This window comes from Zophobas morio, unplaced genomic scaffold (genome assembly GCF_036711695.1).
Source record: "Zophobas morio isolate AGI-343-1 ecotype UQ-CSIRO unplaced genomic scaffold, CSIRO_AGI_Zmor_V1 ptg000029l, whole genome shotgun sequence".
NCBI classification, from domain to species: domain Eukaryota; kingdom Metazoa; phylum Arthropoda; class Insecta; order Coleoptera; family Tenebrionidae; genus Zophobas; species Zophobas morio.
In genome coordinates, this window is record NW_026972134.1 from 10248681 (window position 1) to 10271066 (window position 22386).

General features: G+C 48.5%; 1 long non-coding RNA gene across 1 annotated transcript in view; it reads right to left on the reverse strand.

The window, feature by feature from the left end:
- The window catches only part of LOC135137768 (uncharacterized), a 69496-nt gene extending 47110 nt beyond the window's left edge, over window positions 1-22386 (reverse strand). Inside the window, exon 1 of the long non-coding RNA XR_010281934.1 lies at window positions 22051-22386. This is a non-coding gene — a long non-coding RNA (uncharacterized LOC135137768). The remainder of the gene's footprint in view (window positions 1-22050) is intronic.

Genomic DNA, 22386 nt, shown 5'->3' on the forward strand with positions numbered 1-22386 from the left:
CCTCGCCTCTAGCCGCACCCTCTCTACCCTGGCTCACGGTGTCGTTGCAATCTCAGGACGCCCCTTCCATCACCACGTCTCCGGATAGAACAACCGACTTTGCCGCGGAGAACGAGGCTGTGTGGGCATCCGCCCACCACCCTCCCGGCCTGTAGCGTTCCGGACAGCCTTCTGGGTTCATCGAACCATCCACTCTGCCAGGACCTCGATCCATCAGAGCGCCCCTTCGAGCCTAGCCCCGCCGTCGCCCACCTTCCTGCCCAGCCGACCACTCACCAGGACGTGAGGGATTATCTCGCCCCTCTATTCCGCGAGATCGCGGACAAGAACAATCCTAGAGTTAGGAAGCTACGCGGTTAGGTCCACCGCGCCCTACAACTACAACCCGACCAGTGGGGCGAGCTCATCGAAGACATGCTGGGTTGCCTTTTCCCCCTAGACGAGCGTAAGCATCCCAAAGCACCCAAGAAGCGAAGCGGCCTCCCTCCATCCCAGCCCGGGAGAGCCAGCAACCGCCACCATCGCAAAGCCGCAGAACTGAAAAAGATCCGGGAGCTCTTCGGTCGCAACCCTAGGGGCCTAGCCGATTCCATCGCGGCTGGAGCTCCCCCATCTGACGAGCCGGACATCCCTCCGACGAGGTCATGCGGGTACACGGGGCGATGTTCGAGTCCCCCTCCCCTCCCGACCGCGAGCCCTTCACGTCGAAGGGGCCATCTCCGTCGCTACCTTTCTCTCCGATCACTCCTCAGAACGTCAAGGCGGCTAAACGAACTTGGAAGCTGTCAGTCCCGGGCTGCGACGGCGTCCTCGCAATGAAGGTTCAGCGGTGCTGCGACGACGCCCTGGCCGTTCTCTTCAACCTCGTCCTGGCGCCGCGGTACCAGCCCCCTGATTGGTCCCTCTTAAGAACTGTGCTGGTCCCTAAAACGGGGAAGGATCGCAGGCTGGCCACCAGCTGGAGGCCCATCACCATCGGGTCCGCCGTCCAGCGGCTGTTCCACCGCGTCCTGATCCCTAAGCTGGACGCTGCCGTCAGCCTGAATCTCAACCAACGAGGGTTCATCCCTGTCAACGGATGTCTGGCCAACGTCATCCCGCTGGACACGCTCATGGGCGAGCGGACTAGTAGCCGCCGGGGTTTGGGATTAGTTTGTATCGACATTCGCAAAGCCTTTAACTCGGTCTTGCACGAGTCCATCCGTCGTGCAATGGACAGGAGCGGAGTCCCGAACCGTCTGTCGGATTACATTATGGCCTCCCATGGCGGCTCTGTAACATCTTTCCGCGTGGGGCACGAAACTTCCCCCTGCATCGAGATACGCCGCGGCGTAAAGCAAGGAGACCCCCTCAGCCCTCTCCTTTTTAATTTGGGGGTGGACGAACTCCTTGACACGCTAGACTCTTCCGAGGGCAGCGGGTGCCCTTTCAGCAACGGCACTAGATGCCGCGTACTCGCCTTCGCCGACGACCTGGTGTTAACTGGCGAGAACGCCGGAGATGTGAAGGGATTGTTACGCACCACAGAAGCGTTCTTCCATCGCAGGGGCATGACGCTGCACCCTGAGAAATGCCGAGCCCTGGTGCTCGTCCGTTCCTCCAGCGGGCCGGTCTATCCAGCCCCCAAGTCCGGCCTTAGTATCGAAGGGAAGGCTATACCCAGCGTTAAACCTTATTTTAAAGACATGCAATACCTGGGTTTCACGTTTGACACTCATGGGGTGATGAAGCCCAACCTGACTAATTATTCAGCCTGGCTGCAGCGACTCGCTGTCCTGTCGCTGAAGCCCCAACAAAATCAGTTAATGTTGAAGAAGAAACAGAAAATGAATTTTAATGTGACAATTGGAGGCACTGCTGGCAGGCGCCAGACTACTATTTTACTAATCGGTAATCAGGTGACAATAGATGGACTGCCTCATGTTATATTAAAAAATCAAGCAATTGACCGAGGTCCAAAAATATCCTTAATTCTTTATGGAGTTATGGAGATGGATATTACATTCGAAACACTAGCATTGAAGGATAACTTTTGGAGCAAAATTTCTGCAGAGTGGTCACCGAGTCCGGAAAAAGAATCTTGAAAAGTACCTAGAAATGTTATACATATAAAGGAAGAACAAATAAAAAATAAAAACAAAAGATGACCCTGCTTAAGACCTACCTGCTACCGAGGTTACTCCACTTTTTGATGTCCCCCCGCGTCGACAAAGCTACTCGTCACTACGTGAAACGCTTCCTACACCTCCATCTCCACACTTCGGACGCTCTCATCCACGCCCCTCTGAGGGACGGACGCCTCGGAGTCATGCAGATGGCCGTTTCCATCCCGGCCATTTTGCTCCGCAGAATCAGAAACCTGGCCTCGCATAGCTCCGACGATGCGGTGTTGCGAGCCGCACTTTCTTCCGCTAGAGTGATCAGCCTGACGACTAAGCTCGAAGAGCACTCGCAGAAATTTCCAGCGGACTTCCATCGCCAGGAGATCATCCGAGGGGCCTTCTCAGTGGGATTGGAAAACGCAAAGCAGGACTCCTCGTCTCGCAAGTGGATTGAGGAATGCCCCAAGGGATGGTCAGGCGGGGACTGGGTCAGGGCCGTCCACTTGCGGACCTCCAACCTGCCCACCGTCGGGATTATGAGCAATCCTACGGTACTTTAGGGGTGCAGAGGAGGGTGTAAAGCCAATGAGACTATATGCCACATTCTCCAGGCCTGGCCAATTGCCCACGACATCGGGGTGGAGCAACATAACAGCGTCGCTTCCAGGATCGCCGCCCACTGCAAGAAGAAAGGATGGACCACCTTTGAAGAGCCACATATCCGACACCAAGACGGCACGCTCTTCAAACCCGACATCGTGGCCTTCACCTCCCCCGACACCGCCGTAGTTTGCGACGCTCAGGTCAGCTGGGAAACCTCGGAGCCCATCTCCGCAAACGGCGTGTGTGCGACAACGAAAAATTTAGGGAGGCCGCTCTTCAAAAGTGGCCCGATGTCAACTTATACTTTCTCCCCTGTATTCGAGGCGCCCGAGGAATTTGGCCGGCGTGCAAAGCGGCGACCGCAGAAGCTCTACAACTGCGATCTGTTGAGACTCAGTCCTTAGCTTGGGGATTCGTCTTGTCGGCGAGACGAGACCCCGGAAAGGTGTGTTTATTTACTTATTTTTCAAAGTTCAACGCACACCTCGAACTGAGAAACTGACATGCAAAAGTGTTGAAGCTGATCGAATTTTTTTTTTAAATTTTGACGCACACCTCGAACTGAAAAACTATTGCACAACTACAAGATCTGCATCGTCTTTCGATTTTTTTTCGATATCAAATTGGATCCGTAACTTCGTCGGATTCGAGCCCGGTCCCGTGCCTTGGCCTCCCGCGGAACCGTCTTGCTGCGAGGCTCCGGGTGCGCCCGAAAGGGCGTCCGGATGTCCTCTTCGGCCGCCATTCAACGGTCAGCTCAGAACTGGCACGGACCGGGGGAATCCGACTGTCTAATTAAAACAAAGCATTGCGATGGCCCCAGCGGGTGTTGACGCAATGTGATTTCTGCCCAGTGCTCTGAATGTCAAATTCAAGCAAGCGCGGGTAAACGGTTTACATCGCTCCGTGTTTGTGTCAAAGTATCGTGGTTTAAAGTGGACCAATTTATGTGTGTGTGGTATCAAAAGATGCGTATTGTGGTGGAGGCCATTTTGCCACATGGCCCATCAAGATCTGCCCATTAGCCCCAGAGATATTGGTGAGTAAATGCGAAAATTATTCGGCATTTTTTAATGTGTTGGTTCTTTTAATCGTTTTTTGTGGACGGAGACTTGATAAAGAACCTACCTTTTTATTGATTTGTGTTTTTCGTCTTTAATATCAATCAGATTAGCGTCTCTCTTTTTATTAATTGGCATCCATCCTTTTCGATCCTAGGACGTGCAAGCCTTCTAGGGACTCTTTCACGTCGTTGTGGAGGTTGTACCTGTGCAGCCGTCGCGACGCTGGGGGCCCTAAGCCTGTAATAAAAAATCTGACCTCAGATTTGGGCGACTCGCAAATATTGGGCGTCGCGACGCCCCCGACGCCGACCGACGCCGCCGTGCGTATTCGGACTCCTGGAGGTCCGGGGAGTCCAAATATACCATTATCTCAACATCGACGCCCGCGACGCTCAGTCCAGGAGTCCAAAACTCAGCTCCCTGAGCTGTTCTCAAGCGGGGAAAAACTTTAGGGTGTATTTTTCGACCTCAGGAATTGATTTCCGGGATTTTTGAGTCGATAGGATCTACCAGTTTCTGCCACGGATATATTGGCACTCCAACCCTTGTGGTTGGGGGGATCTGCTGTTGGGCTGCTGAGTTGCCCGTGTCCGTCTTCTCCCGTCCTGTATCTCAATTTATCCTATTCTCTATTTTTCGACTTGTCCAGCGGTGGTACCTGCCAGGAATAGCGAATTTCTTTACTTTTATTGTGACCGAGCTTCAGTGCTTACGTGTTCGTCTTAATTTAGTCTATCGTCCTTAATGGTATATGGTTATGTTTCTTTTAATTTTATGTTGTAGTTGTGTCATTGACGTTCAATCGCCTTCCTTTGTTCAATCCCCCCCCTTTTTTTTAGTCTGCATTCACGCGCTCAATAAGGATCGATAATGATGCACTCGTGCGATATGTGCGGCCTGTATTTTCCGATGGATAAGACGTTGCAGACGCACCAGAGGTTATTCTGCAAAGGGCGTAAACCTCATTCAGTGGCCCGAGGTGATGACGACTCCAGCGCCCAATCTACCTCTGTTTTAGCTTCGGCTAATCTGGAGTGTCCCTATTGCGGTAGCGTATTACAGACGAAGTCGGGCCTCACGAGACATATACGCAATTCATGTCCTAGAGGAAAGAAGGGCGTCAGCGAGAAAATATCTACGTCAAATGCTTCTGCTATCTCGATCCCTTCCGAACCAAGTCAGGAGCAACTTTTTTCATGCAAATCCTGTGGTAAGGTATATAAGCACCTCTGCAGCCTAAAGCGTCATCAAGCTGCGTGCGACTCGCAACCGGTCGAATCCTGCTTTGCCCCAGAGAACTCTGAGGTAAGGTATAGTTGCTCTTCGTGCGATAAGATCTACCGGTCCTTTCAGGGCCTGTGCAGATATCGGAAGGTGTGTGCTGGTCGCGCTGTCTCTTTAACCTCGAACACTCTAGTAGCGCATGCGTGTAAAATCTGCGAACGGACCTTTGATTCGTTTCAGGGGTTGCGTCAGCATATGCGTAAAGCGCATTCGGCAATGTACCACGTAATACTCAAAAGTCCGGCCTCGGCTGACTCATAGCGGCCGTCGGTTAGTGTAACGGTCGTTGCCCGTCCTCGCCACTCCTACCATCTCGCTACACACGTACGTCACTCGTTCACGTCATCTTCCGAGCCCCTCCAACGTCCACGCTCGAGACCGTCTTCGCGCCCCACAACCTCGGAATTCGCCGTCGGGCACTTTCCACCGGCTATTTTCCATCCCTACCGGTCTAGCCTCGCGCCAGTCCCCCGACGGCGACAACCGATAAACGCCTTTTCTGGATCAGCCCCCCATCCGTCCGTCTCGCTCGGAACACGTAAGTCTGCCATTTCCGCCCGCGACGCTCTCCACCCACGACCCCCATTCAGGCCCCCCAAATTTTTGACCCCGGATTTGGGCTCCATATGAAATCTGGGCGTCGCGACGCCCCCGACGCCTGCTATATTCGGATTCCCTGAGGTCAGGGGAGTCCGAATCCACCATCAGCCCAACTTCGACGCCCCCGACGCCTTGTCCATAAACACAAAACTCGCCACCCTGTGGATATTTTCTCTGGGAAAAAATTCTTTTCGACATATCAGGTGTAACAGTTACTTTTTACTCCAGTGTTCCATAGAACTGCTTAAATCCGAAATACAGACATATACGAATAGAGATCAACAATTAATATTAAATAATTTCTCTAAATTTTCGCGGTTTGCCGCCCACTTTAAAAATTCACTTTGTTATCAATAGCCAAGTTTTTCTGATCCAGCTCTAAAAAGAAACGGGAAAGATAAGAGGGTCGCAGTCAGTATAATTTTACCAGTCATTCGAGTGAGACCTTTTTAAGTTTTGCAAGAATAATAATTCAAAATTCCAAGTGTTAGGGGAATTTTCGAATACAGCCCATTTCCAGAGCGTGGTGCTGGATGTATAATTTTGCAAGCTAGGTGCATTCCTTTCCTTTGGTTGAAATAGAAAGAAACGCACGCGGTGAAAGGCCGGATTTGAAATAAAAGGCGTCTTCTCGAATATCAAGCAGCCTACACGCCATCAAAGGTAAAAATACATATTTATTTTTCCCAGGGAATCGCTAGAATGATTTCTATATAATAGTTTCGGCCTTATATTAATATTAAATGTGCTTGCAACATCTGCGATATTTAAAAGTTACGTGAAACACCCATTCAACAAACTAATTAATATTCAATTCTTGAAATAACAGGCTTTTCTGGGGTACGTGTTTCGCGACCGATGCAGGGTTGCCATCCAGAATACCATGCTGTTGAGTCCCGGTAATTCCCTGTAAGACAAGGATTTAGGGAGTGCTTAGTTAGAGGAAAAGGGAATACCTTCCAGTTACCCAAGTCAACGTCCAGAAATCGCCCCGCCACTACACGAGGTCCCCAAGGGGGAACAGCCCGAAGAAGGAGAAAATCACCAAGTCGTTATGTTGTCTCAATCTATAATTTTTCTCTAGTTTTTTTTTTGAGGTCGTGATTTTCCGAGATAATCTAATATTAACCAGTTTGAAACGTTTAACACTTAGAAGATTGAGTTTATTATAATTATTTTATCGGGTATTCGTTAACAACCTATATCTCTGTCGAATTACCGTAATTATATTATATCTTAAGCTAGTCTATGTTGTCTTATTTGGTATAAGTCCTTTGTGTTGGCCTAGAGATCTTGCTTTCGAATTTAGGTGGGCACTATGTAAAGAGTGACCAAACGTGTAAGGTTGTGATAAATTCGTGGCGTCCACGTATATATTTTTTTTGAGCTGATCATTGTGAGCCCACACCTTTCTGACTGGGTTAGTTGGCCATAACCCTACATGAGCCCTTTATAGAAAGAATTACGTCACACAGGGCCTCAGTGTTCCATTTCTGACACCCCCCACCACCAGCTGCACACCCTTCCCCCCCGACATGCCCCAACCGCCCATTCCAGTTGCACCAGGGGAGGCGCACGCTGTCTCGCTCCCCCCGGGGGAGGAGCCCAAGTAGGGGTCACTGGGACCCCTGCATCCTCCTTCCTCTCTCCTCTCTCGCGACCACCACCCGCGTCGCGCGCCACGACACCCCACGCCCTCCACCGCAATGGCTTTCGTCTTCGATGCTTGCAACTGCACCTTCCCGGATCCAGCTGCACTGGAGGAGCACTCCTGCATCCCCAAAGCCACCCCTCCACCCGTAGGGTCGCCTTTCATCTGCGGACTCTGCGGAAGGCTGCTGCAGACGAAATCCGGATGGACACGCCACGTTCGCGCTGATCGCAGAACACCGCGGTAGAAATTCGCCTGCCTAGGCTGTGGCAAAGAATACCGCCACTCCTCCAGCCTCCGGCGCCACAACGCCGTCTACGGTGCCGCGGGTCAGGTGGCCCGGGCACCCAACCCACAGGGCGTCTCCTACCCCTGCCCCTTCTGCCAGACGATCTACCACTCCTACTCTGGAGTCTGCCGACACAGGAAGGTCTGCCCCCAGATGCCCCGAGACGCCCTCAAGCCCCCCCGCCTCACACCGGTGCCACGCATGCCCACGGACCTTTGATAGTCTGTCAGGCATGCGTCAACATATGCGAAGAGGTCACCCTGAAGCATTCTTTGCCTCCCTGAACAACAACCCTTCCGACAGCGATCTTGAAACCAGCACCGGGCTAGAAGACTCCGATACCTCCAGCAGCTCCAGTGGCTCCTCATAGACCCTCCACTATTCGGTTCCCCCCCCCCACTACCTACCCGGACGCCTCCGGAGTCACTCCCCCACCCGACCAATAGTTCTCGAGCCAGCGTCGAAGCCTCAATCGGCCCCGATCCCTCCCCCACGATGATCAGGATCGTCGAGAGCGGCAACGACGTCACCCAGGAAATCATCATTCCCGGGTCCCTTGCCGGTCGGACCTCCACTTCGATCCATGGCCCGATAACAGCTCCATCAGACACCAACCTCATCGCAAGTTCCCCGCCCGCTCTCGACGTCGCCCTCCCCACCATTGCCGCGAGGTCGCCACATCGGGGCCCAGCTCCCCCAGCCCGTTCATATCAACGTGATCACCTACCTCCCTGTCGGCTACGTCCCTTAGGCGGGGCCTTCCGGCCGACTCCCGCTCCATCTTGGCATCCCCTAAGAACTCCATCAACTTCGTGCAGGCGAACCTGGCCGCCTGGACCACCGACTCGCCGTCTCAGACCTCCACTGGACTGGCATCTCCGGCCTGCACCCCGAATTCGGCCCACACGCCTCGGCCTACACCAGCTCATTCCCAACCCTCTCCCACCATGGATCCCACCCGCCCTACCCCCCGCCAGCAGCAAGACGTCAAAGACATCCTCAGCCCCCTTTTTCGGGAAATTGCTGAGAAGGACGTCCCCTCTGTAAGACGCCTTAGGGGCTGGGTCCACCGTGCCCTGCTCCTCAACCCCGCAGACTGGGGGCCGCTCATCGATGAGATGTTAGAACACCTGTTCCCTGCCGACGAGCGGAAACATCCCAAGATCAACAAGAAGGGCAATCGCCCCTCCCCCAACCCGCGCGACCCCCTAATAAGTCACAGAGGAAGGCCGCCGAGCTTAAGCTCACACAAGACCTGTTCAGACGTAATTCCCGGTTACTGGCCGACGCCCTAGCCGCAGGTGTGCCACTCACTGACAATCAAGACGGCCCCGACATGGAAGTGCACGGGAGCGTGTTCGAGTCCCAGTCCCCAGCAGATCCGGATTCATATCTGCCGAAGGGCGGCTTCCCTTCCCACCAGTTCAAGCTCATTACTCCCGAGAACGTCTGACAGGCCAAGTCAGGCTGGAGAGCCTCTACCTCCGGGTGCGATGGCGTCGTCGCCCCCAAGGTCGCCCGATGCAGCGACAACGCCCTCACTATTCTTATTAACCTGATCCTAGCGTCGTGATACCAGCCCCCTGAATGGACGTTACTCCGTACCGTCTTGGTACCCAAAACAGGAAAGGCTAAGAACTGGCGACCCATCACCATCGGGTCGGCAGTGCAGAGGCTCCTCCACCGGGTTCATATACCCAAAGTTAGCGCCACCGTCAGCCTTAATAGAAACCAGCGGGGCTTCGTCCTCACTGACGGCTGCCTTGCCAACTTCTTCATTCTAGACTCGCTCATGGGGGAACGAACATCTGCCCGACGAGGCCTGGCGCTAGTCTCGCTAGACATTCGTAAAGCTTTTGATTCGGTATCCCACCACTCCATCACACGGGCCCTACAGAGAACCGGGGTCCCCGAATACTTGAGCAGTTACATCCAGGCCACGCTCCAGGGCGCCGTCACTTCCTTTCAAGTCGGCCGTTCCTCTTCGAGAGCTCTCGAAATCAGGCGTGGAGTCCGGCAGGGCGACCCCTTCAGCCCCCTGCTATTCAACCTTGTTATTGATGAACTCCTGGACACCCTCGACTCCATGACTGAAAACGACTGCCCCTTCCACAGTGGCCCCCGATGCCGAGTCCTCGCCTTCGCCTACGACCTCCTCCTGGTCGGCGACGACGCTAAAGACGTCAGCAAGCTGTTCGATACCACCTCCGCATTCTTCGACCGGAGAGCGATGGTTCTGCACCCTGATAAATGCCGAGCCCTCGTCCTGGCGCCATCCCCCCAGGCAACATTTACCACATAACAAAACCGGGGATCCGAATCAACGGGAAGGCCTTATCTACCATCACCGACATAAATCCGATGCAGTACTTAGGGTACGCGTTCGACACGCACGGCGTCATGAAGCCTAATCTCACAAACTTCTCCGCATGGCTCCAGCGCCTCGTTACCCTGTCCCTGAGCCCTCACCAGAAGCTCACACTGCTACGGGTACACCTTCTACCACGCCTCCTTCATTTTCTTATGTCCCCGAGGACCCCCGTCGCTACTCTGAAGAACGTGGATAAAGTTACACGCCATTACATCAAGCGTATTGTACACCTCCATCTCCACACGGCCGATATCCTAATCCACGCCCCCCTAAAAGACGGGGGTCTCGGCATCTGCCAGGTAGCAATATCTATTCCCACCATCCTCCTTCGACGTATCACCAAGCTCAAGTCCAGGAACCCGGACGACGCGGTCCTCCTCGCGGCCCTATCCTCGGTCCGGGCTGCAAACCTCATCTCGAAGCAAGAAGAACTAGCTAACAAATACCCACCCACCTACCACCGCCGCGAGATCTCAGAAGGGGGACTTTTCTAAGGGCCTGGAGAAAGCCAAGGAAGACCCCTCCTCCCGGCGCTGGATCATCGAACGTCCCCGGGGCTGATCTGGTTCGGACTGGGTTCGTGCAGTTCACCTTCGGACCGCGAACCTACCCACGATTGGCATCATGAGCAACCCCGCGGCACTCAGGGGCTGTCGGGGTGGCTGCAAGGCCAACGAAATCATATGCCACGTCTTCCATTCATGCCCCATTTCCCATGACTCCAGAGTGGCAAGGCACAAAACTCGGCAAAGATCGCCGCCCACTGCACAAAAAGGGGGTGGTCCACACTGGAGGAGCCACATCTCCGCCACCCGGACGGCACGCTGTTTCAGCCGGACGTGGTGACCTTCCCCTCTCCCCACACTGCAATCATCTGCGACGTTCAGATCAGTTGGGAGACCTCGGAACCCATGAAATCCATCTGGGACCGGAAAAGCCTGGTATATGATAACGCCAAATTCCTGGAAGCCGCCCAAAAGAAATGGCCCGACGTGGCTTTAACTTTCTTACCTTGCATCATCGGTGCCAGAGGGAGCTGGCCTGCCTGTAACAAGCCCCTCGAAGATGCCCTTAACATTAAGCTCCCTTTCAGGCGAGGGTGCATCGCCTCCGTACTTAAATGAGGGTGCTCGGCTCACCGCTCTTTTATAAAGATAGTCTGGAAAAGGCAGGACCACAAGGACTTTCGCTCCGGCGGCCGCGGCAACACCACCCACCCCCTCGTGGACCCATACTGCCCGGCAGTTGTAATTATAATACTAGTTAGGTCAATTAGTTAAACTCTCAAAAGTTACCTGTACCAGCTAGTTTCAATCGCATGTCATTCATCGGTAAAAGAGCTGCCAAGAGAGAATATCACTTACTCTCTCTCTCGATGTGCGCAAGGCTTTTGACTCTGTCAGCCAGGAGGCGGTGATCGAGGCTTTAAGAGCAAAGGGCGTCAGAGGAACCCTCTTGAGCTACGTTCGAGAATCTCTAATGGGTTCGCAAACGGTACTGAAGGTGGGTCGGGGCAGCACAAGGCCTATTAAGATCATGAGAGGAGTCAGGCAGGGTGACCCTCTGAGTCCTCTGCTGTTCAATATTCTGTTGGACCCGATTGTTAAGGACGTTAATGAAACCTTCAGCGGAGGTGCGGTAGCAGACGGACTTTCCCTGTCTGTTTTAGCCTTCGCCGACGATTTGGTGGCTTTTGCGGACACTCACACTCAAGCGCAGGAAATTTTAAACTTCATTGTCGGAAGTCTCTCTTTAAGAGGCATGGAGTTGAACACCGGTAAGTGCGCGGCGGTGTCTGTGAAGTATTTGCATGGTTCGCCGGCAATATTTACCAAGCCCCAGTTTGGTTTAGATGACCGTCCCATCCCCCTCAGGTGTCTGATCTCAACACCTTCCTGGGGCATGACATATCGGCGGCCGGATCGCTGAAACCGTCGATCCATAATCTTAGGCGCTGGTTGGAGCTTCTTGGGAAGGCTCCCCTAAAGCCGTACCAAAAATTCATTCTGTTGAAGAGGTACATCATCACCAAATTGTACCATTGCTACCAAAACCCCCGAGTCTCGAAAAACGACCTTAAGGATGCAGACAAACTGATCAAGATGTTTGTCAAATGCTGGTTGCATCTGCACCTTCACACGCAGGACGCCTCTCTCTTCGCAAAAATTCGCGACGGAGGTCTGGGATTGACGGAGCTTTTCTCGTCCCTTCCGTTCATCCAATTAAAGCGCCTGACCAACTGAAAACGTGGCTTTCGCCAAACAGTTTTGGACTAATTCTGCCCCGGGGCAGGACATAATTAACGTTCCATCGGCCAAAAGGATACCAGACTTACACCTCGCAGTTCTTTTCAACTGCATTCTGTTAAGAAACGTTCTCCCGACCGCCTAGAGAACTACCAATACCGTTTTGATTCCTAAGAAAGGGAACCTGAAAGATCCAGCGAACTGGCGCCCGATCACGCTCATCTCCGTGCTGCAGAGATTGTTTCACCGTATTCTCATAAATAAGATCAGCCCGCACATCGACCTGCACAGCAGCCAGAAGGGCTTCCGTCGCATCGACGGCACTTTGGCCAACCTCCTCATGTTGGAGTCGTTTATACATGGTAAAAGAGCTGCCAAGAGAGAAATATCACCTGCTCTCTCTCGATGTGCGTAAGGCTTTTGACTCTGTCAGCCAGGAAGCGGTGATCGATGCTTTAAGAGCTAAGGGCGTCAGTGAAACCCTCTTGAACTACGTTCGAGAATCTCTGATGGGTTCGCAAACGGTACTGAAGGTGTGTACCATTGCTACCAGAACCCTCGAGTATCGAAAAACGATCTGAAGGAGGCAGACAAACTAATCAAGATGTTTGTCAAACGATGGCTGCATCTGCACCTTCACACGCAGGACGCCTCTCTCTTCGCAAAAATTCGCGATGGAGGTCTGGGATTGACGGAGCTTTCCTCTTCCCTTCCGTTCATCCTATTAAAGCGCCTGACCAACTTGGCGGAGAAAGCCCGCGAATTTAAGGACAACAATCTACAAGCGGTTTTGGCGTCCCCGTACGTGACGATGGTGCGTGAGAGACTCGAGGCGGTGGTAGGTCCTGAGGCCCCCTCGAACATGTGGCGGCAGAACATAATCAGGTGTCCGTTCATAACGGGACATGAGGTCACTTCTGACGATGCCGCGAGTAGGAGCTGGGTTGACTACCCACCCAAAAACTGGACGGGAAGAGACTGGGTAAGTGCAATTCACTTACGAACCGCCAATTTACCCACGCAAGGTATCCCATCCAACCCAGACTACCTTAAGGGTTGTAGAGATGCTTGCAACGCGCAGGAGACCATCTGCCATGTGCTCCAGAAGTGGGAGATGGCAACATCGACGGTGAAATACCACTACTTTCATCGTTTCTTTACTTACTCGGTGAGGCGAAACGCGTGCGCCGTTCGCTCACGAGCGGCGGCTGTCACGGTGTTCTAGAGGCAAGCGCGGAGAGCTTTTACAAAAAGATATTTTTGACGGCCCACAAATCAGAAAATTAATAAATGATACAAATTTTATCATCTATATGACAGTTAACAAGATATGTACGTGGGAAGAATTTGTTTTGGTAGTAAAACATTTTTTGGGAAATAGGAAATCTGATGGCTACGTTCAGCACGTTGAACAATTACTAATGCATTGGCAGCGATTTGGATGCAACATGAGTATTAAGCTGCACTACCTTCATAGCCATCTGGACCGTTTTCCCGAAAATCTTGGTGACCTCAGCAAGGAACACAGGGAACTCTTTCACCAAAATATTTGTACAATGGAGGAGCGATACCAGGGTTACTGGTACACAAAGATGATGGCTAATTATTGTTGGAGCATTCAGATTAGTACTCCTAACAAGAAAATCATACAAAAGAAAATTTCATTGAAGCTAGATACATTTAACAAATTTTTATATCTTCAAGTAAGTGCATTTTTAGCAAAAACGCTCTTCACCCCATATCTGTAAAACTAGAGCTGCTAAATAAAAACGGCTTAATTATTTGGAATAAGCGTGGAAAAACTATTAAGATTCATGAAAAAAAATCATGCAACAGACATGTTGTTTTCCTGTGTAGTAGTACTCCCCCCCCCCCCCCCCCCCAAGTGGGTTTACACCCGATGGGCGGTTACTGGTAGACCTCGGCCATACGGGGCCGTGTCATAAAATCCAATGGGTGGGAGTTGCACGTTAAACTCAAACGAAAAGGGCACACTGGATTTCAGACCTGGTTCAGTGTTGAGTGCGCCTAAGCGTGAATTACCCACCGAACTCCAGACTAGCTCATTCCCAGTCTGCCTCCACGTGGCGAAGGTGGTAACGAAGCCTAGGTTCTCTGTCGACGAATAGACATAAGTTTCCTTAGGTTCGGCAAAAAGCCAAAGTCGAATCTAACTCTCCCCGGCGCAAGCCGGGTAGAAAAAGTAACAATTCACAAGAATATTATGGGAAGAAGCGACGACGACAAGCCCTCTGAAAGGGTTCAGCGCACCTCCGAAGATTTTCCACCCTTAAAAAATGCAATGCAAAAGTTCCGGAACTTTTGAGAATAACAGTCTCACTAGCAGAAAATATACAGGCCACAATTAGATACAGAGACAGTCGCGAAGCGGCGGCAAGGAAGAAGGAGATAATCACTTTCCCAACGCATCTCAGCAGTAGCTACGGCCCTATTGGGCAGGACATCTGTCACGGTGGTAATTCAAAACAGTCTATCCGAAATCAAGGATACAATCTTAGCACAAAACCACAGAATCCACGCTCTAGCACAAACCACTCAAAACAAATCCTATGCTGACATTTCGAGTAAAATCAGCACAACAACCAAGAGAAAGCAGAACATTCCCCCGAATGTGCCCAAGGTACTCGTCACCCCAGCAGCGGGAAACGAACAAATCAAACTAGAACAACCTTACTAAACAATGGCAAAGTCTACATTGGGGTCACTAGATGCAAAATCTCTGACCATATCACAGTAACTAGATGCTTCATATGCAAGAAATTGTGATCAACAGGAAAGTACATGCGGCGAAAGTGCTCAAGCGCACTCCACCTCGGATTGCAAACTACCAGCAATAGAAGAGTTAACCCCAAATAACGTGATCGACATAATGCTTAGGGACGAAAGGTCTTGGAACATAGTGGTTAAATACGTGGAGGAAGTAATGCAAGCAAGAGAGGCGGAGGAAAGACAGAGCCAGACTCAACACTAGGAAAAGCCCGATGTGATGCTAGCGCGATTCCAGGCTCAAGTGGAGAGGAAGAAGGTCATGGCGGAATATTCCAGAAGGCCGAGCCCGTACGCGTGCGGATAAATGGTACCCGGGCCCAAAGTAATTCATGGCCGAGGTAGTGCATCAGCAGAAGGTATCAATTCAGGCAAAAAGAAGAAGGCTCGGGTCGGGTCGGGTCAAGTTGGGTCCGGACAGGGGATATCCCCAACAGCATCTCCATGTCCCTCCACTACTCTTTGTCGAGCTGTCGTGGTGTGCGGACGTGTATCCATGTGCTCTGTGCCAAAGCGAAACGTGGGAGCTATTTAATATTAGAAATTTATAACCTTACCTATTTGGGGTAGATCACCTTCCACAAAGAGCCCCCATACGAAATTACAAACAAATCGGATAATAAACAACCTAAACATTTTAAATAAGTTGAAGTATCAGGAGCACATAAACATAGTGCAAGTATATAGGAATTCACTCAGCAACTGCGCCATATCGCAGCGTTGGCGTCGTGACCCATTATTGATATCTCCGCTTGTCGGTGGAATAACTCGGCTTTGGGTGGAGCTATCGACGCCAAACAAACACCAGCGAGATGTAGCCGTCCAGGCGCATCCTGGAGAGAGAGAGAGAGAGAGAACAAAATTGACAAATTGACGAAAAATCATGACGTTGTTTCAGCAATTGTTATACATAGTAGCTACTATATTACTACCACCTCCAGAAAGAGAAAACAAATGCCAAAATTGTGTAATCTTTCAGTTGATTACTCTGTTTAAAATATGGACATATCCTTAAATAAACAGCAATATCTTCGTCTAATCTCAGATCTATGATCCGTTTCTTTAAATATCGAGGAGCGGTCCGTTTCGATTCCAGAATCAATTATTTCTGAAAGCACTGGATTTAAACAGAAGCTTCCAGACATGTCTCCATTTATTTAGTCCAATATTCATCATCCTTTTCTATTTCGTAATACTCCAAATCATATATACCGTCGATAAACCGCTGTCACTCGAATGTCAAACAAATGAAATGATAATACAAAAAATGATTGAAAAATCTAAATTCAAAGGTAAATAATTAATGCAGAATGGGAAACTGAACTAATTTCATTACAGTTTTAAAACTTTCCTAATTCCTACTCATCGCTTTGTTACCATTTACAACCATTCGGGTCCGTCAATAAGTATCAGCATACAGGTTTAACCTGCAATTTAAATCAACGTGTGCCCGTTCAAAACTCTAAGACATCGGTGGCTTACTAAGTATTTCTCTGATTAAAACATTTTTAGAGTGATTTGGTGCAGTATTTATGTTTCATCAGTAAAATAAAAGTGTAAGGAATGAATTAGTGTCATAAAATTGTATTCATTATAACTTTGCTTGATCACTCAGACTTTTCATCTAAACGTGCCCATTTGGGAGTCGGGAAGACCACCTAATAGGTCTCAGGGGAAAGCGGCCCAGCTCAAGTAGGACTTTTTCAGCGAATTCAAAGATGTGCCGGACATGGAGGACACGATGAACGTGAACAGAAGCATGTTCATATCTCCCTTCCCGCCAGAACTACGCTGGTATCGAAGGAGGGAGATCTGAAAGATCCGGCTAACTGGCGTCCAATTACTATCGGCTCGGCAGTACAACGGCTGTTGCATAGGGTGGTGTTGGCGTCTCGTCTTTCAACGTTGGCCTCAATGAGCTCGTTCGAGAGGGGTTTTACAGAAATTGTCGGCACTCTTGCGAACGCTATGATACTCCACGAGTACCTCAGGTACGGAAAGCTTTCGATACGGCATCCCACTGCTCTATTAGTAGGGCGCTAGATCGCTTGGGGATATTCAAAATGCTATCTAAGTACATTATGGCGACCATAGATGCGACGACCTCTATAAAAGTAGGTACGGCCACGAGGAGGCCAATTGGGATCCGCCGTGGAGTGAGACAGGGAGACCCGATCAGTCCGGTCTAATTTAACATCTGCCTAGACGAAATTCCGGAAAAGGTTAATGAGAAATACCAGGGCGGCTCATTACCAAACGGTGGGCGCTGTGCTATCATGGCGTTCACCGACGAATTGATCCTCATCGCTGACCACGATGTAGAGATCCCCCTGATGCCCGACGATGTCGCTGCATTTTTAGAACGAAGGAGGAATGGCGGTTAACCCAGCCAAGTGTAGAGCTCTAATCGACGGGGTGGTAAGCTGACGTTCAGTGGCGCGGAATAGATATTCTTACACCGTCAACGGCATGTTGATTCCAAATGTCGATGGTTTCAATGCCTTTCAGTATCTGGGACACGAATTTAGCCACAAAGGCGTGGAAAGACCGAACCTCTGCAACCTTACAATCTGGCTAGATAGCATCAGGAAATCACCTCTTAAACCTGACCAGAAAATTTCGCTCATAAGGCTATAATGTCATTCCTCAACTGCTCTACGACTTGCAGAATGTCAAGGTCACTTCCGAGACTCAGGGCGGGAGATAATCTTATGCGTAAAGCGGTTGCACGAAAATTCCTGGGTAGGCTCAATACTCTGCTAGAGAAGGAACATGACCGGGCTTTGCAGGCTGGGGTTATTGATGGCTTCGTTGTGAAACATGGCGGGTGACTTTCCGGAGTCTATTTTCTGGAGAGCGAGAATAGCCGGTGGCGCCCTCTCCAAGGGCCTAGAACAAGTCTCTGAGGATTCTTCTAGTAGGCTCTGGATCAGCGTGAAGCCGGCCGACTGGTCGGGTAGGGATTACGTCCGGGCGGTGCAACTGGAACGGACAATCTCCCGACGAAACCCATTCCATCTGTGCCGGTTGGTGTCGAAACGGTTGTAATGTCGATGACTCGATAGCTCACGTGCTGCAGACTTGTCCGCTCACGTACGGCTGAAGAATTCGGGGACACGATGAAGTCGTGAAGAAAGTCGCTCGCCACTGTCGTACCCGTGGTTGGAAAATAGAGGAAGAACCGCACCTGCGCTCCCCGTGCGGGCAATGGTTTAAACCCGATCTGGCAGTTCACCAGCTAAACGGCATCGTTGTGATAGCTGATGTACAAATAGCGTGGTATTCCAAAGGCTTGAGAATGGCTTCTGAACGCAAGCGTGGCAAATATGACGTGCTGCTACTCCATCGGGCGGCAAAGAAAGTATGTCCGGCTAAGGAAGTCGTTTTTGCTCCGATCATCGTGGGCGCCCGCTGCGCCTGGCCGCGGATTAATAACGACCGCTCTGCGGTTCTGATGATCCCTCCGGTCATACGGCGCAATTGTGTGAATTCGGTACTCAAGTGGGGTTCGTCTACACATGCCGAGTTTAACCGCTCGGTGTGGGCAAGACATCATAACCCCCATCCGGCTCCCGAAAATACCACAGGCTAGAGGACGGTTACTTTCTTTCTTGGCAAAGTCCGAAGCCGGGTCGCCTAGGCGGTCCAGGAAATAGGACGCATTCAACATCTGCCTCGCGCAAACATCTGGCGCTTATCTCCTCTCATAGCCGCAAGACTCATGTCACAGCCAAATGCCTCGTCATCTCATCAGTGACGCGCATGAATGGATTAAGGAGATTAAGAAAAGGAAATGGAAATGAAATAGTAAATTATAAATCAAGGGAAAGAAATGTTCGATTTCGCCAGAAGTGCAAATTTGACGCCAGAAAGGGAAGCCCGACAAAGCACTGAGGGCGAAATGAATTTCGTGCACGTGGTTTATATACTATTTTTTAGACGACCAAGAACTAAAACGATCGATTTTATTAAGCTAAAAATTGTACGGAAGAGGAGCTTAAATTTTGGGAGCTTTGGAAATTTTCAATGCATACCATGACAACCAAAATTTGTTTACTATCAAAAAAGTGATTGTTTCACGAAATTAGTTCAAGTTTTGGTTCAAGCAAGTGTTTTTGTGGAAGCGCCAGCGGAGGAACCTCAATCCAAAGTGGACGCTGCAAGCGCGGCAACATTGAACTTATTGCTTCAGAAATCACGAGATTTGTACGATAAAGCTTCAGAGAATGGTGCAGAGAAAGAGAGCGAAAACCTACTCAGAAAACGTACTGTCCACGTATTGTGATGAAAAATCCACAGAATACAAATCATCATCGTTGTGGGCCCAATATTCGATGATAAGATCCTGCATTCAAGTACATGATAATATTGACATAAGCAAATATGCCAAACTACGGGCCTCGTTGAGCAGAAAATCGGACGGATATGTTGCGAACAAATCCAAGGTTTTTACGGACAGTCAGATTGAAACGTTTTTGTCAGAAGCAGAGGACAATGAATATTTACTAATGAAGATAAAATTGTGTTGACTGATTTTTGTGTAGTAAAATTATTCTAATAAATTTTATTTTATTCTTGCAGGCAGACATCACGACGATTAAAGACCATAGGGGTTGGAAAATTACGACAGTGGCGGAGTTATTTGGAAAGTTCAATCGAGAACAAGCCAAATATTGCAAATAAGGTTTTACAAGGAATAGTTTCCTCTGATGGAAACTTAAATGGATCATCGAGTGTATCATCAATGTCACTTAGTGAAATTCCTTCAAATATTCAATTTAAGACATGCAAACATGTTACTGTTAATATTAACGTTAATAAAAATTGAATTAAAGTTGGTGGTTGATAATTTTTTCTTTTGCCTGAAAAATAAAACTCCCTAGGGAGTTTTTTTCCCTAAGGACGAAATGTATCACTTCTGACATGATTTTGCGACCATAGAAACCAACTTCTACTCTTGGTCGTGGAAAATAGTTATTTAAGTCATAAGGAACGTAAGGAGACTATAATGTTCGAGGAAGAATTGTACGGACCGAGGGAACCGAGGCCCGTGATTCTTCCGGGGAATGTTAGTTCTTACGTTCTGCATGAGTTTCTCCCACTAGCAGAAGTCAATATCGTGCAAAATATCCAAAGTTTCCTTGCCAGAAACTAGTTCGTAAACAAAGAAAATTGAGAAATCGCAAGTGCCTGATTGTCATGTGTACATGCACATTTTGTTTTTATGAACAAATAAAAATTTCAAAACTTGTTACATGTAGTGCTTTACCAGTGCCAACCAGTGCTTTACGGTGAAAAGATGGATATTGAACCTTGCTTGTGAGAATTTATTAACCTCCAAATCTCAGAAGCGTTACAGTTTCGGCCAAAAAATCTTGAGCAGTATTTTTCTGTCATTTAAAAAAAAAACACGATGTAGTCTAAGCTTTGTCATAGTGATTGAAACTTTTAAAAAATAAATTTTGACGTACGTCATCATCCACATTCCAGTCTAGGTCAAAATGACAAACATGGCAAATTTGAGGTTAAAAGTCCGTAAAGCCTGTTTTAGAGCTTATGTCACTGGAATGACAGAACTGCCCAAGATTTTGTGGCCGAAACTGTATGAAGGTAAATACACTTATTTCAAAGATTAGATGCAAAGAAGAAATGCAGCAGAGGTGATGGAAAACGTATTGTTGGCATACATGGTGTGAATATTCAATGTTGAAGACCTGTTTCCGATACAATGAAAATACGGATATATCAAAATCTTTTTCGAATTGCTCCATTGTGTTCAATATTTATAAAAATAATGATAACTAAATAAAAAGAATGATTTTTAGTAATGTTGTTCATCTTTATTATTTTCCTAGGCATATAATGTTTATTGTATCATCTGAATCGATCGACCAATGTTTTGTACAACTCGGCTCTTAGTACCAACGTTTTTTGTAACCTAGTTGATGCGACCATGTTATGGTTTTGATGAATACCGAATTGTACTTTGACATTGCTCGCAGGACCTTTGTTTGTTGTATTTGAAATAATGGACAGCGTTCGGTTTCGATGTTTACTATAGGACGGTTACAGAAGTACTAAATTTACTTTTAAAGTTTGAATTATTGTGAGTAACCGAAAAACTAAAAAAATCAAAAACAATAAAAAAACAAAAAATTAAAAAAAAAGCAAAAAAAATCATTGATTTTTATTTTTTTTTAAATCCGATTTTTTCCAACCCTGCCTGCTACTAAAAAAATCAAAAATGAGGTACAACGGGGTTTATCAAGCTTTTGAAGATTGGTACGAAGGTAAGAAGGTTAATGTAAATACAAGCTTATTGCGTACTTGAAAGGACAAGTTGACGTATATCAAGCCAAAAAATTAAGAGCTGCTGGGTCTTCGAAATTTGAAGAAAATAATGTTGTTATAAAAAACAAGAGCGCTTTGCCTTGGATTAAGATGAGCAATGTACAAAATAGAACTGTAAAAATATTAATATTAATTAAATGAAATTTAATTAAAAACGTTTAAATAAATAAATAATTTATCACAAAGTTTCCTCAAAGATTGTACACTGATCACGATTTAGTTTTTGATGAAATCACCACTCTCAATAAATCTTCGAGATGATTAAAAATTATGAAGTTTTTTATCTAGTCGAACATTTGATAAATCGGTGACTATTTTAAGCAAAACTGAAGTAACTATCCAACATCACTATTTTGATCACCTTTGTATTAAACGTTCCACCAACCAGTGCATTCGTTGAACGAGTGTTTGGTGCCTATAATGGGCAATAAATGGACCAAGGGGAGAAGCAGAGCCCCAAGTAATTTAATAAGATCAGAATCATTAATTAATGTGAATTACGATTTGATTTGAACTAAATTTTTTAATTTTGTAAAATGTGAAGACCTAATTCCCGAAAATTGAAAGGGTCTCAGTCTCTTAGTGTTTGGAAAGTACCGAAATATAATCCTCGAATAATGAAATTGCGTAATCGCGACAAGAAACTTCGACTTACATTATGCGGGGCTGATTAACCTAACCTTACTTCTACTTGGTACTCACCTTATCAACAGCTGTTATCTCGTTCTCCCCATACCAGTAAAGTTACAATGTTTTACTTTCACTTTGGTTTAACACAACGGTGAGTTACCTACTGTTCTGTCGTGCGTAATTTAGACGCACATGATGTCGAAATGCGCGGAACTATTTACTAAAGAAAGACACGCTATTTTATGGGGTTGCGATATTGCTGGTTAACCCGGTTAATTACATACTGTGTGAGTTCACTATAATGGTATTTTACTAGTAGAAGCACAACCTCTTGCGGCCATGGCGAAATAAGTATCTTTCTACTCTCAGCATCACGCACTGTCTGCTTGGTGCCGGCGAATTGTTTTC